This window comes from Pipistrellus kuhlii, unplaced genomic scaffold (genome assembly GCF_014108245.1).
Source record: "Pipistrellus kuhlii isolate mPipKuh1 unplaced genomic scaffold, mPipKuh1.p scaffold_m20_p_1, whole genome shotgun sequence".
Taxonomy (NCBI): domain Eukaryota; kingdom Metazoa; phylum Chordata; class Mammalia; order Chiroptera; family Vespertilionidae; genus Pipistrellus; species Pipistrellus kuhlii.
The window spans coordinates 31,129,513-31,144,810 of NW_023425404.1; the positions used below are offsets into that span (position 1 = coordinate 31,129,513).

Genomic DNA, 15,298 nt, shown 5'->3' on the forward strand with positions numbered 1-15,298 from the left:
GCGAACCGGCCGGGAAACAGGGTCTTCGCAAAGAAAGGTTCCGCTGCGCTCAATTCGCCCATCCCCGTTCGGGCCTCCCTGTCCTCATTGCCCTTGACGCCTGGCGCCTGCATCTCGCCCCCCACATTGGCCTGGAGGGTCCCAGGCTAGAGACGAGGAACAGAGTGAGGGCAATGAACCGTTACTACCGGTGGACCTGGGGGGCCCGCCCCATTTGACCATAGACACCCCCAGGTGTCCCTCACACTCTGCCCCTGATTGCAGGCTCAGGGAGGGGGTTCGGGCACCAGGCAGGGTCCATATTTGGAAAAGGGCGGCTTCTTGGAGCCCCTGAAATGTGGGGAACCTTCCCCGTCCTCCCTGGAGAGGGGCATTGGGTGTAGTAGAAAGGTCAGGAGCTGCTCCCGGTGGCCTGGTGCGTCCTGGGAAGGAAGGCGACCGCTGTGTTCAGACAGAACAGAGCTCTGGTCCTGAGCCTGAGGTCCCTTTTGCCCATATGTCAAAAGACTTAGGATTTAAAAAGATCATTTATGCAACAACTGTTGGAGATCTGCTGTGTGCCAGCCTCTGCTTAGCACTAAAGGTTCGGTGATGGACCAGATAGATACAGTGGCCTCCCTTCAGGGCTGTGTTGTGGGAAAACAGACAATAAGCAAGTACACAAAAGACAGAATGGTTGAGTGTCATAACTATTTGCTATGAAGCCAATCAGATGAAGTGATGGGATGGGGCTCATTTCGTGTAGATGGTGAGTCAGGACCTCTGTGACAGGTAACTAAAACAGAGAGAATTCCCGGCAAGGAGAATAGCCAGTGCAAAAGCCCTGAGGCCCAACAACAGTCTTGATGAGCTTAGGAACAAAAGTCAGGGCAGCTGCAGCAGAGCCGGCCATAGGAGATAAAGTCAGCAGAGTCCATTTTGTTAGGGCCTAATAACCTATAGTAAAGTATTTAACTTCTACTCTTAAAAGTGTGATGGGGCCAAGACCGATTTGGCTCAGTGGGTAGATCCTTGGCCTGCAGACTGAAGGGTCCCGGGTTCGATTCTGGTCAAGGGCATATACCTTGGTTGCAGGCACATCCCCAGTGGGTGGGGGGGGTGCAGGAGGCAGCTGATTGATGTCCCTCTCTCATCGATGTTTCTAACTTCCTCTCTGTAAAAAATCAATAAAAAAAATTTTTTTTTTTTTAAAGTGTGATGGGGACCTGGCCAGTGTGGTTCAGGGGTTAAACATGGACTTATGAGCCAGGAGGTCACGGTTTGATTCCCAGCCAGGGCACATGCCAGGTTGTGGGCTCAATCCCCAGTGTGGGGTGAGCAGAAGGCAACTGATCAATGATTCTCCCTCATCATTGATGTTTCTATCTCTCTCTCCCTCTCCCTTCTTCTCTGAAATCAAAAATATATATTTTTTTAAGTTTGATTGGGACATTTGAAGAGTTTTAAACAGGAGAGTGGCAAGATCAACCAAAGGACTTGTATGCATGCATGTAAACACAACAAATGGACACAAGACACTGGGGGGGGAGGGGAGCATGCGAAAAGGGGTAGGAGAGGCTGAGGGTAGGTCAATGGGGTAAATAAAAAAGATATATATACTACTACATGTAATACTTTAAACAATAAAAAAAAAATTTTTAATTAAAAAATACAATTTAGCCAGGACTGGTTTGGCTCAACGGATAGAACGTCGACTTGGGAACTGAAGGGTCCCGGGTTCAATTCCGGTCAAGGGCATGTACCTTGATTGCAGGCATATCCCCAGTAGGGGGTGTGCAAGAGGCAGCTGATCGATGACTCTCATCGATGTTTCTAACTCCTCTATCCCTCTCTTCCTCTCTGTAAAAAATCAATAAAATATATTTTTTAAATAAAAATAAAAAATACTATTTATTCTATATACCTAATAAAGAGGTAATATTTAAATTGACCCTCACAACCTCACAAGATGGCTGCCTACAACCAGGCCAGCAGGGGGTTAGTGAGGGATGACCAAACGACTAAACAAGCAGGCTGTGTGGGGTTACCAGGCCAGCAGGGAGGGACAGTTGGGGGTGACCAGGACAGCAGAGGGGGCAGTTAGGGGCAATTAGGCTAGCAGAGGGGGGAGGACAATGAGGGGCCACTAGGCGGTGAGGAGGACAGTTGGGAACGACCAGGCGGGGGGGTAGGGGCTGTTAGAGGTGATCAGGCTGGCACACAGAGGCAGGGACAACCAGGCCGGCAGCAGGAGGCAGTTAGGAGCAACCAGGCAGGCAGGCAGATGAGCAATTAGGAGCCAGTGGTCCAGGATTGTGAGAGGGATGTCCCAGATTGGAGAAGATGCAGGATGGGCTGAAGGGACCTCCCCCGCTGCACAAATTTTATGCATTAGTCCTTGAGTGTTTTTATAAAGATCTCACTGTGGCTGCTGTGTGGAGAGTCAACTCTGGGAGGCAAGGGTAGAAGCAAGAAGTCCATTGAGGAGAAAAGGTCTTAGATTAAGATGGTAGGAGTCCCCAAGCTAAGGACACTATCTACCACTGAGAAAGAACAAATGTATTTATTTGGTCCCAAGGGACAGGGCTAGGTTCAACAAGTGTACATACATTATTTTATTTGAACCCCACCAGTCTAGTCCTAGTCGGTAAAAGCCTCACCTCAGTTGCAGAGCTATTGGTGGGAGTTTGGGCCATTTCTCAAATTCTTTCCTCCATTTTGCAAAGTGACTTTACCTATTTGCCATTCCCTACACAAACATTGTCCCCTCACCTCCTTACCATATTAAACAAAAATAATGTTGGAAATGAGGGCAGGATATGAGATGGGAGTCTGAAATAGCTGGTGGAAAAGAGGTGGAAGGTGGGTGGTTTCATTCTGTGGCTTCAGGATTAGAAGATCCAGTTCTGGACAGGCTGACCCAGGCTTTTTGGCCTCTGGAGACCTGGCAGCGACACATTCAGATAGTGATCCGAGAGCTGTCTTCCTTGGCTCTGAACACAACCAGGCTGCCTCTTCCCTCGCTTTCCTCTCCCTTTCCCTCAGCCTTCATTTCCCTTTTCCTCTACCTGCTCATTCCATCTCTCTTTCTCCACTCCCACCCACCTGCTCCTCCATACATACATACATACACGCGCGCCTTCACACACACACACACACACACACACACACACACACACACACAGCCTTTTGCCCTGCATCATCAGTCTTTTTTTTGCCTGACTCTTTGAAGAAGGTGATCCAAACATGGGCACCTTTTTCCCTTCAGTTTTATTTTCTGAAGGATCCCCGGTTCATCCAGCTCTCGGTTCATCCAGCTCTTCAGTGCTGAATAAGAGACTTCCTTCTTCCTTCTCTCACCCTTGTAAGATAAATTAGGGTTTGTCCTGGTGCTGACACCTCAATTCAGGGTGTAACTGGGTAGGTGCTAGGAGGGGCATCTAGACCCAGAGTCACGCTAGAGAAGGGCTCAGAGCTTGCACTGCATGGCCTCCTCCACCAGGTAGGAATACACTTCTGCTCCACAGTCCAAGGCCAGGAGCCTTCAGTTGCTCTTGTATAGTTATCACAGTTGTCTCTACAGTATAGGGTTCTGGGACCCTCTGGTTGTTCAATGGCTGATTGGAGAGTAGTTGGCTGCCTGTATTTACCTGGGCTTGGCAGGCAACATATCTGTGGTCAGATTGTGCAAACCTGAAGAGAATGTGTAAACAGGATAAGGCTGCTTTCCAAAGGCCAAAGCCCATAAATAGTTCCTTGTGCTTCTGACCTAGTTCCCTCCCCCTTGACAGAAAGCTCCTGAGCAAATGAACAACAGTAAGCTATAACTGCTGGAGGTTGATTTGCAGATGACAAAAACTGCACCTTTCCACCTGGACCAAAGACAGAACCAACCTCCAGTGCTTTGCTTCCTGGGAATTGGGAAGTCCAGCAGAATATCTTCCATGGGATATTATTCCTTTTTCCAAGTCAGGTAGGCCCACCCTTACAGCTCTGAGTCATTGGAGTTTCCCAGATGTAATGCAAAGTGCATGCAACATGTCATATGTGAGCACCAGAAAGATACTTGCTTTTGCCGGGACCGGTTTGGCTCAGTGGATAGAGTGTCGGCCTGTGGACTGAAAGGTCCCAGGTTCGATTCCGGTCAAGGGCATATACCTTGGTTGCGGGCACATCCCCAGTGTGGGGTGTGCAAGAGGCAGCTGGTCGATGTTTCTCTCTCATCGACATTTCTAACTCTCTGTTCCTCTCAATTCCTCTCTGTGTAAAATCAATAAAATACATTAAAAAAAAAAGAAAGATACTTGCTTTAGTCCTATAACCCTCCCACATATTGTAATGGAAGAGAATGACCCCTAGTGTTGAGCATTTGGGGGTTAACTCCCTTTTCTATGGGCTGTCTGTGGCCTTGAGCAAGTTTCTCCTTCTGTACAGTGAAATTAATAACTACGTTCCTTGCAGGGCTGATATAATGGCAACATGCAAGTTCCTCCACCCAGCCTGCTCCTGGGAAGGAGGCATCCTCCTGTTGCAACATTAACCTGCAGGGATATGTCTGCCTCTGAGAATGGAGATTAAATCTACACTATGCAATGGGCTACCCCACCAAGAACTCAGAAATCACAACAGAGCCATAGAAGGAAGATATCAGAAAGCAATGAGTGTTGTGGAGAGCGGCCACAGCGTTTGGACAGGTTCAAGCCTCGGACTAATGAGAGGGCACAGTCCTCTCATGGCAAAGCCACGCACAAGTCCTAGCTTGGAGGGCAAAGCCCTCCCAGCACAATTATAGCCAACAGCTATAGTTGTAAGCTTGAACCTATGGTTTGAATCTGTGGTCCCACGTGGCTGAGTGATGTTGGCTTGGTAGAGTTCAGGTGCATGTAACTGAGTAGATTCCAAACCCACGAGAACGTTGTGAACATCTTGACCACGCCCTTACTTTGCCTCATGGCATCTGGCTATAAAATAAAGACATGGCTTGTAGTCCAGGGCACTGTCGTTAGCTGTCCATCAGAGAGGACAGCATCCCACCCAGACCCACCTTTTTTCTCTTGTCTGTCTTTTCTCAATCCTTCACCGCCCCTCTCTCAGGCTCACCAAACCTGGCTGAGTTGGCTCAGCACATGGCGCCCAGTGTGGGGCTGAGAATGCCATGCCATGCGGCTCGGCACGGAGTGTAACAACCAAGACACCACTAATGACCACTCTCTACTTGCCCAGTTTCAGAGGATCGGTGGCCCATTGGCCTCATCTCTTTCCTCTTCCTCCCAATCCTTACCATTCCATGAAAAGCAGATCTAATGATTGTCAAAAATAAAACCTAAGGTGTAGGAGGGGGCCAGAAAGTCAGTGTTGTCTAATTTCTTCTCAACCCACTCCTCCCTGAATCTTGGTACAGTCAGGCACCCTGGGATGATAACAGAATAACAATAGATGGCTCTTAGTGAGTGCTTACTGTATGCCAGGTACCATAGTAAACACCATACACAGATTAGCTTGTGAAATTTGCACAAACCTCTGGACGACAAACCAGCATTAGCAATCACCGTTCTTCAGATGAGAAAACTGAGTGTAGACGTTGTATGGTTTGCTTCTGGCCTGGGAACTAGAGTATGGGAGAGCACCAGGATTTGGATCAGGCTGTCTGACCCCCCACTCGGTCACTCTTTATCCCCTTTTAAACAGAAAACTTAACTTCTATGGCCAAAAACCTCTTTATTTAATTATATTTTTATTTTGAGATTTTTCATTTGAAGGTAAATCTTAATGTCATTAAAGTCACAAAAATATGCTAATTTAAATACCAACTTCTATTTACCAAAAATAGAAGTTGGTATTTAAATTAGCACTGATCTTCTTTACTTATTAATTCTCAAGGAAACACCTTCAAAACTGTATTTTGTTAAAGTTTCTGTACTAAAATATAGAAAAAGTGAACCACACAAATATTGAGAAGTTAAAAATTCCTCAATATTTTTATTCCTGGTATCACTACCACAATTTACAATACATCAGTATACCTGATGTAATGAAAAGGGAGGGAAAAAGGTACCACAGAAAAAAGACCTCAGGGATGTGTATTTAATTGACACGACATTGCATTCATCAATAGCTACACACTCCGCAAACTATGGCTCTGGCAGTCCTGAACAAAAAGGATTTCCTGTTTAAGCTACAGTCACTTTTCTGGTCCTCCTCTGGCAGATTCTTACACTTCCTCTAGTACAGTGGTCAGCAAACTCATCAGCCAACAGAGCCAAATATCAACAGTACAACAATTGAAATTTCTTTTGAGAGCCCAATTTTTTTAAGCTTAAACTTCTTCTAATGCCACTTCTTCAAAATAGACTCTCTCAGGCCGTGGTATTTTGTGGAAGAGCCACACTCAAGGGGCCAAAGAACTGCATGTGGTTCACGAGCTGCAATATGCCGACCACAGCTCTAGTGCATTTGGGACGACTGTCTCAGAGTCACCTGCAGCTTTCCTGACGGCTCCTCGCTCACTCTCTTGCTAAGAACTGTAGCCCCTTTTCTGCTGAGTTTTTAGAAACTTTTGCTACCATATCTACCACTTCCACCACCAGATCCATAACCACCACCACAGGGGCTGCCAGAGCTGCTTCCACCAAAACTGTTCCCCTTCATGTTGTACACTGCAATTTCCAAAATCATTTAGCTACCACCACCACCATAGTTAGCACCAAGATATCCCCCTTCATTGTAACCATCGTATGTATCCTCCACCACCCCCACCATATTCACTGCCTTGGTTTCCATATCCTGGTCTACCACCACCACCATAGCTTCCTCTACTGCTTCTGAGAGGGCAGGGCAGGGCGAGGCGAACTCCTGACTAGAACCCTGACTCCACTGTGGGACAGGGTGGAGTTATCCTCCATTTTGTGTAACTGGACCCTAGCCCTCACCCAACCAATCAGGGTCAGCCAAAGCAGTGACATCACCACCGGTGTAAAACCCCTGGACTTGGTGAAGTTCACTCTCTCATCCGCCATGCTGTCGGCGTGAGTGGGACAGAGCCCATGTTAACATGGAAGAGGCTCTCTTGTTAATTGCATCGGACTTGGCTCCCTGCTGGTCTTTGGGGATTCACCGAATCTCAGTACAACATTTCAACCAGGACCACCACCATGGTTACCACCATCACCTTCAAATCCATTATATCCACCATCACCTCCTCCATAACCACCTCTGCTCCCATCTCCATAGCCTCTTCCACCAAAGTTTCCACAGCCACCAAAGTCTCCTCCATGACCTATGAAGTTGCCAGATCCACATCCACAGCCCCTTTGCGATCCATCCAGCAGACTCCACTTCTTATTTATAACAGAAAGGGCCTTGTTCACTTCACAGTTATGTCCATTAACTGTGGTATTTCTGAACCATTTTACCAATTGTATCATGATAGCAAAAATTACAAAAGCAAATCCTCTTTTTTTGCCCACTCTGCTAGTCTTCCATAACTTCTGTGTTTTCAATCTTGCCATACTTTTCAAAGTAGTCTCTCAAATTATATGCTTCTATATGGAATGTTAATGTAAAAACCATTCAAACCTGTAAAGAATTTTGTGAGTTCATTTGAGCCAATCTGTCAACAATTACAGGGAAGCAGAATCTCAATGGTTTGGGATAATGCTCCGGAGAATGGCCAGTTCAGACCTTGTTTTTATAAATTACCAAAGGAACAGACATAAGTGGGTTACATGAAATTCATTGGAAATAGATTAGGGAGAGAAAGCAAAGTGGGGGAAACCTCTGGGATAGGATAAAAGTGAGATGATGGCCAAAACTGGTTTGGCTCAATGGATAGAGCGTCAGCTTGGGGACTGAAGGGACCTGGGTTCGATTTCGGTCAAGGGCATTTACCTTGGATGTGAGCATATCCCCAGTAGGGGGTGTGCAAGAGGCAGCTGATCGATGACTCTCTCTCATCGATGTTTCTAACTCTCTATCTCTCTCCCTTCCTTCTGAACAAAATCAATAAAATATTATTTTTTTTTTTTTTTAAGTGAGATGATGGAGGAAAATGGCTGCTGCCAGGTTCGGCGTTCTTTGCAGGAGTGTGTCCGCCGCCGTGAAGACTGCCAGGTCGTTCCTAAGCCCCCAGGGCCCTGCTGGCACCGGGTTTTCCCTTATTCTGTTGCCTAAGAATATACCAAGTGTCACATCTTTACACCAGTGTAGAATAATTCATACCATGTTATCAAGGAAAGGACTGGAAGAATTTTTTGATGACCCAAAGGATTGGGGAGAAGAAAAAGTGAAATCTGGAGCTGCATGGACCTGTCAGCAGTTAAGGAACAAAAGTAATGAAGATTTACATAAACTTTGGTATGTCCTACTGAAAGAGAGGAACATGCTCCTCACTCTAAAGCAGGAGGCCAAGCGGCAGATACTACCAATGCCAAGCCCGGAGCGGCTAGAAAAGATAATAGAATCCACGGATGCACTAGATAAAGTTGTCCAGGAATGAGAAGATGCCCTAAGGCTCCTTCAGACTGGTCAAGAAAAATCTAGACCTGGTGCCTGGAGAAAAGACATCTTTGGAAGAATCATCTGGCACAAGTTCAAGCAGTGGGCTATACCTTGGCATCTAAATAAAAGGTACAACAGGAAACGGTTCTTTGCAATGCCCTATGTGGATCAGTTTGACAGACTGAGACTGGAGAAGCACGCCCAGATCCAAATAAGGAAGAGAAATTTAGAGAAAAAGAAAGCAAAACTTCTTCAGGAAAAGTTTCCACATCTTTCTGAAGCCCAGAAGTCAAGTCTTGCCTAAAATGTCTGAACTCATAATTTTACCATTCTGTTTTTCTTACATAAAAAGTCTAATAGAAAAGGAACTGTATGTCAGGTGGTTTATAAAGAAACCGTTTTTAGTGAAATGACAAAAAAAAAAAAAAAGTGAGATGATGGACATAAGCTTCTTTTACATAGATAAATACAGGAGAGTTAGCAAAGTTAACAGCTGGCGATTAGCAAGATAACAGTAACAAGGAGGGAATGCAGTGGAGCCATTTGTTGTGACCCGAGGAGTCCAGAAAAAGGGAAGTTACAAATTACCCAGACGTTTCACAGGTATGTTATCTTAGCTGCAAAAAGATAACAGGCTCAGTAAAGCTGAAGTTGATCTTTGTCAGAGAAAATACTGGCCTGAGACATGACTACCCACTATAACCTGCTTGTAGTTAAATATTTCATTTCCAGGTCATCCTTTGTGGTTATTTTAGGTCTGAGTTTGCACAACTGCCATGCGGGCCTTCCCTGAACTAGTCGGGTTAGCATGTGGCCCCTTTCGTCCACACGTCTTTAGTGCCAACAACAAAAACGTGCTTCCCTGTGAGATGGGCACCAGGCTTGACAGAATCCTCTCTAGAAACAGCTCTCCTGCTTCCACTACTCGCCCATCAACCCGGTGTGGCTGGGCACACATTGCTGCATCCACCTCTTCCACACAGGAGTAAGTCACAAACCAAAGCCCAGGAGTGCTTTGTCTGGAGGTGTCTCAACACCACACAACCTGTGAGTGTGCCCATTTCTCAAAATGTTCTCTTAAACTGCCGTCCGTAGTCCCAAAGCTCAGAGCACCAATAAACAGTTTTCTCAGCTGCTCTGGTTCTTTAGAATCATGGCCCTCCCTCCCATACCCCCTCCCTTCCGCCCCTCTTCCAGTGGCCTCTGCCACAGCTGGAATCAGGCTGGGGCCTACAAGCCTTTTTAAAAGAAAGAAAGGGTTTATTGGGCCATAAAAAGAACCAGATCCTGGGCATGAAGCCTGAACCACCCACAGCAGCGCTGGGTGGAAAAGGTGACATGTCAGCTGTCCTGGAGCTGGCCGTGTTTGTTTGGGGGAAGAATGATGTTGTTTGAAAGAATTTACATTGGCTACAGGTGAGTGATGGATCCTCCCTTCCCCCAACTGATGGACAGAGTATGACATAACCTGCGGCCTGGACATTCCTGAGCGCCTAACCAGGCACCTTATATAGACTGTACATTGAACCACCAATCAGCACCTGCCACATACCCTAAGCCCTCGATTCCTAAGTGCCTAATCATGTGCCTTATATGAAACCACCAATCAGTGTGTGCCAAGTACCCTAAGCATCCCTTCTCATTCCTCCCCTCAAAAGACGTGTCCCCTTTGCACGTGCTTTCACGCCCCCTGCGAGACCGCCCGGCAGGGTCCTTCTCCTCTGATAAAGCCTGTCGTCCTGGTTTCGGCCCTCTGGCTCATCTTTCAGTGAGGGGAGCTAGTTCCGAGATGGATGAAGAGTCCTAAGGAAGAAGGGTTCCCTTCTTCGTATTGGTCACGGGCGATTAGAAAATGCAGGTGTAAGTCAGTAAGGCTCCTGGGGGTCAGTGGCACCTGGCCATGTCTTTTAGGGAATGGGAGTTAATTCACTGTTCCAACAAACACTCAGAAGTGTGGGCAGTCTTTTGTCAGCCGGTTCCCAACCATTAACAGGCTGACTGTTCTTTCTCTCCCTCTCCAGCCTCCTGTCACGTAATTTAGAACATCTCGTAATTTTTTTCTTGTCACTCAACCTGCTTTCGGTAGCTGGATTCTTGTCTGGAGGTCCCCTGCTTTCTGTGGTCCTGGTCACTTCACCTAGGCCAGAGTCCAATGAGCTCCTCTGACCAGCCATCCTGTGCTAATGGGAAGGGCTAGAGGAAACCCTTCCCGACTCCCCCTCACACACCCAGACATTCCTCCCTGCTGTGCAGGAAGGCAGGTCCAAATCCGCAGCGAACGCCACCTCATCCCAGAGGCCTTCCTTGGTTTTGCCCTGAGCTCTACACCACTTTACACCTCTTATGGGACCCTCCCCTCCTGGCAACAACTCGAGTCTCTGACCCCTATCCAGCCTCCCCCTCCTCCTCCTCTTCCTCCTCTTCCTCCTCGGCTTCTTAACCACCTTCTATACCTGGGAAGACACAGAGCATGATGGGTCAGCACCTGAGCTCTGGGATCCCCCTGCCAGCATCTGCTCCACCGCTTGCTTGCTAGCTGCACAATTCAGGACAGTTGTTTATTTAAGTTCTCCACCCTATCTCCTCCTCTGTGAAGTGGGGATAATAATAGTGCCTCTCCTACCTGGTTGTTGTAAGGGTTGAATGAAATACACACACACACACACACACACACACAGAGAGAGAGAGAGAGAGAGAGAGAGAGAGAGAGAGAGAGCAAGCAACTCAGTAAGTGTTGGTTATTGTTGTTATTATCTCACCAGGTCCTACGCCAAACCCTACAGGAATAAGGAAAGCAAATCAGTCTGTCATCCGATGTAAAAATGAGTTTAAACCTGATAATCTCTACGCTCTGTTCCAGCACCATTAAGTGCTGATTCTACCATGAGTCACAGTTATCCATGGACACGTCTTAGCTCTTCTAGCCTGCAGCAACCTCCTCTAGGCCCAACCTCCACAGGGGGACAGGGGGCTGTCCTGCCAGGTCCTCCTTAACATGTAATCATCGCCCAGGCCTCATCCAGGCATCGGGATGGACCAACGAGAAATTCCTGTCTAGCATTCAGCACAGTGCCCGGCGCAAAGTCAGCTCCTCATAAAGCAGCTCATGTTGTTGTCCCACCTTACAGAGAGGCTCTCTAACACGATGGTTATAAACAGAGACTCTGGAGCCACACTGTCTGGGTTCACCCTAGGGCTGACCCTGTGAGACCTCGAGCAAGTGAATTAACCACTCTGGGCCTCGTTTCCTCATCTGAAAGATGGACATGAGGCTAACAGCACACGTTGAATGAGGATGTTGTGTGATTCAAATGACCGAATCTGAGAAAGACTCTTAGAACTGTGCTTGTCAAACGCTTGGCGCACACAAGTGCTTTTGGTCATCATTTACAGTGAGGAGGCCCAAGCAGAAGTGGAGTTGGGATGCAAATCTAACCAGCTGCCTGGACTATTCCAGAACCTCAGTCCTAATATTAGGCTGCGTTCCCGCCCCAGGTGATCCATGGGCATTTGAACTGAAGCCTTCTCTAAAGGTGGAGACCCCAGCAATGGAGGGAGTGCGCTAGCCCCAATCACTGGGGTGAGTAAGCCCACAGGATGCCATCAAATCATCCTGGAGAAGTGATCTTTTCCTCGCCTGTGTCTGGCCCCATGGCTTTAGCATTTCATTAGGGCCACAGCCCACAAGCCCATAAACTTGGCACTACCCACACCTGCCCTCTGGCCTGGAATCTGCAGCCAAACCCTCCTTGTGGACATTGATGGAACATCAAAGTGGGGCCTCGGCTTTTCAGCACAGGCCCTGCCCTTGGGGCGTTTTCCATTTCTGAGGCGTGATTCAGCCCAGGGGACAAGACCTGACTGGCACAGCACGTATCAGAGGAGGGCGGGCTGGCGGGGGGGGGGGGGGGGGGGGGGGGGGGGGGGGGGGGGCAGGAGCAAGCAGAGGGAGCATGCCCACTGCAGGAGCTGCACAGAACATAGCCGCCCACAGCTGCCCACTGACCAATGGATCTTCCTTGCAGTCAAATTTCTTGATTTACACATAAATCCAGCTATGCTTCTAAAGCCCCGGGAAAAGAACACTAATAACAATTCACATTTGTGCAGCACAGTATGATTTTAAAAGCCCTTTCACACCAACAGCCTTAATCTTGAGCTGCTTTTATAAATAATGTGATTCTCTTGTCACAAAGTAGCCCGTGGGTTATTGGGGAATACTGGGGAAATTTTTAAATGTAAATTGAAATTTTTCAAATATACCACTAGCAATAACATTTTCAGTAAATTTCCAGCTAGTCTTTTTTTCTAAGTCCACATACATATATAGTTCATTAAACAAAAGTGGATGCTTACGACATAAGGAGTTTTATCTTTTTTGGGTTACTTGACATAAAATCATGAGCACTTTCTAATGTTATCAGTCATCCTTCTGTAATAATTCAAAAAGTCTGCTTTTTGCCCAACTGGTGTGGCTCGGTGGTTGAGCATGGACTGTGAACTAGGGGTCTGGATTTGATTCCCGGTCAGGGCACAGGCCCCCTTTGTGGGCCTGATCACCAGTAAAGGGTGTGTAAGAGGTAGCCAATCAATGATTCGCTCTCATTATTGATGTTTCTATCTCTCTCTCTTCCTTCCTCTCAGAAATCAGTAAACATATTTTTGTTAAAGTCTGCTTTTATTAGCATAGGTTGCCACAATTTCTATAGCCACGCCCTAATTGTTGGACATTCAAGAGGTTGCAAAAATGTTACTATTACCAATAACACCACCACGAACATCTTTTTACTTATATTTTTGTCTCGGTATCTAATGATGGTCTAATGAGAAATTTCTGGTCATTGAATTACTAGCTTGAAGGATTTGAATTTTTTTAATACATAGAGCTGAATTACTCTTCAGAAAATGTATTCATTGACACTCCCCGCCCCCATACACACACCCAGCCCAGAATGTACTTCTTCCTCTCTGTTTTGACCCTGTGAGCAGTGAGTTAGGTAACAGGCATCTCATGTTGCAGAGGAGGACAGTGGGAACGAAGACTTTAGGTAACTAGCTGGGGTTCACACAACTGAGACTCTGATTCGAGCCTCCTGGTTTCCTGCCAGGGCCCCTCCCACTCTGCTCCCCAGGCAGGGAGCGCTCTGAAAAGGTTTTCCTGAGAAACGGGTTTGTATGACATTCTCTTTTTGTATCCATACTTGTTGGTGAAGCCCTAGCTGCTTTGGCTCAGTGGATGGAGCCAGCCCGTCCGTGTTCGATTGTGCAGTCAATCAAACATGTGCAGTCAAGGGCACATGCCCAGGTTGCAGGCTCGATTCCCAGTAGGGGGCATGCAGGAGGCAGCAGAGCAATGATTCTCGCTCATCATTGATGTTCCTATCTCTCTCCCCTCTCCCTTCTCCTCTGAAATCAATAAACATATATTTTTAAAAATACCAAATAAAAATACTTGTTAGTGAAAATATTTTTTAAAATCTTCAGCTTGTTGACCTTATTTGTGCCATGGTCTCCTCTGGCAATCTGAGTAAGCTGCCTACCAACCCTTTCTCAGAATAAGGTATTTATATGTACGTGATAAAACACATAGGATTATAAAAGAAGCCAGTCATACTAAAATATAAAAACAAAATGGTGATATGGTAACACATCTGCTCTTTAATAACAAGATCTAGCACTGCATGTTGACGGGGCAGGGTCCTGAACATTCTTGCTGAGTGTGCCAGACTGCAAGGCTTATCCATCACATGATACTGAGCAGTTTCAGTATCTCGTCACTTAGGCAACCAGGCCAGCCTATTTGCTGCTTGCTTCATTTACTGCTTAAAAAGCACTGGGCCCTTGGCCCTAAATTCCTCTCTTTTAACATAACCCACTGCATGTGCTCCTATCACCTGGCCCTTTGAGTCGGCCTGTGGGAATCAGAGATCAGGGAAACAGCACAGATACACTGACACTGGCTACCACTTCTGCTGTAATGAAGTCTTTCATCTAAGATCCGGAAGTTTCACGCCTTCTGTCAGCAGCCATGAAACTGTGGCAAGCTGACTTGTTAGCTTGCAAGTAGGACAGCTTGCCCCTTCAGCCATTTCGAAGTGGTGGTGGGCAGAAATGCCATTTTGAGAATATGCAACAGCTCTAATGCAGACTGAAAAGACCTGTATTTTTACTGGTGAAAAAGACAATAAGGTTTATTCATAATTGAAGGAAATGCTAAATTTCAGTGAAAAGGGTTATGCAAATGTCAGCTGCTTTTTCATTCAAGCCCACAGACTTTGTGAGAACTCCTGTCTACTGCCAACTCCCCAGAAGAACACCAGAAAAACCTGTTGATCGAGCAGAGTCAGTCCTAGTCTGTTCCATGGGTACTGCAGTGAGGGAGAACCCCAACCCGGCCAAGGCTTGCTATGACAGAAGGGAGGGTTCAAGAAAGGCTATTTATAGGACTTTGGGATCTGAGCTCAAGTGGTTTAAGGTGGTTTTTCAAAGCAAAACAAAAACAACAACAAAATGATGGGGATTGGATGCAGTTTGTGACATTTAAGACGTTTAGGATTTGTACACACACAAAAGTGAGGGTCTTGAGGAAAATCTTGATAAATATACTTTGTCACATAAATGAGCTCACTGTCTATGTGAGCAGTCTGTGGTGCTGAGAGGGTAGCAATCTGTCCTGTCCCCAATGACCAAACTCTGAAAAATTAAATTCTTTTTATTTTTTTAAATCAATCTTTATTGTTCATATTGTTACAAAGGTTCCTCATTTCTTCCCCCCTCCACCAGGTTCCCACCCCACCCTCCGCCCCCTCCCCATCCCTCATTG

General features: G+C 46.7%; 2 pseudogenes; one reads left to right on the plus strand and one right to left on the minus strand.

Annotated features, from left to right (window-relative positions):
* Positions 1–7,112: 7,112 nt before the first annotated feature.
* On the minus strand, positions 7,113–10,947 carry LOC118709477 (annotated as a pseudogene).
* On the plus strand, positions 8,016–8,885 carry LOC118718866 (annotated as a pseudogene).
* Positions 10,948–15,298: the final 4,351 nt, after the last annotated feature.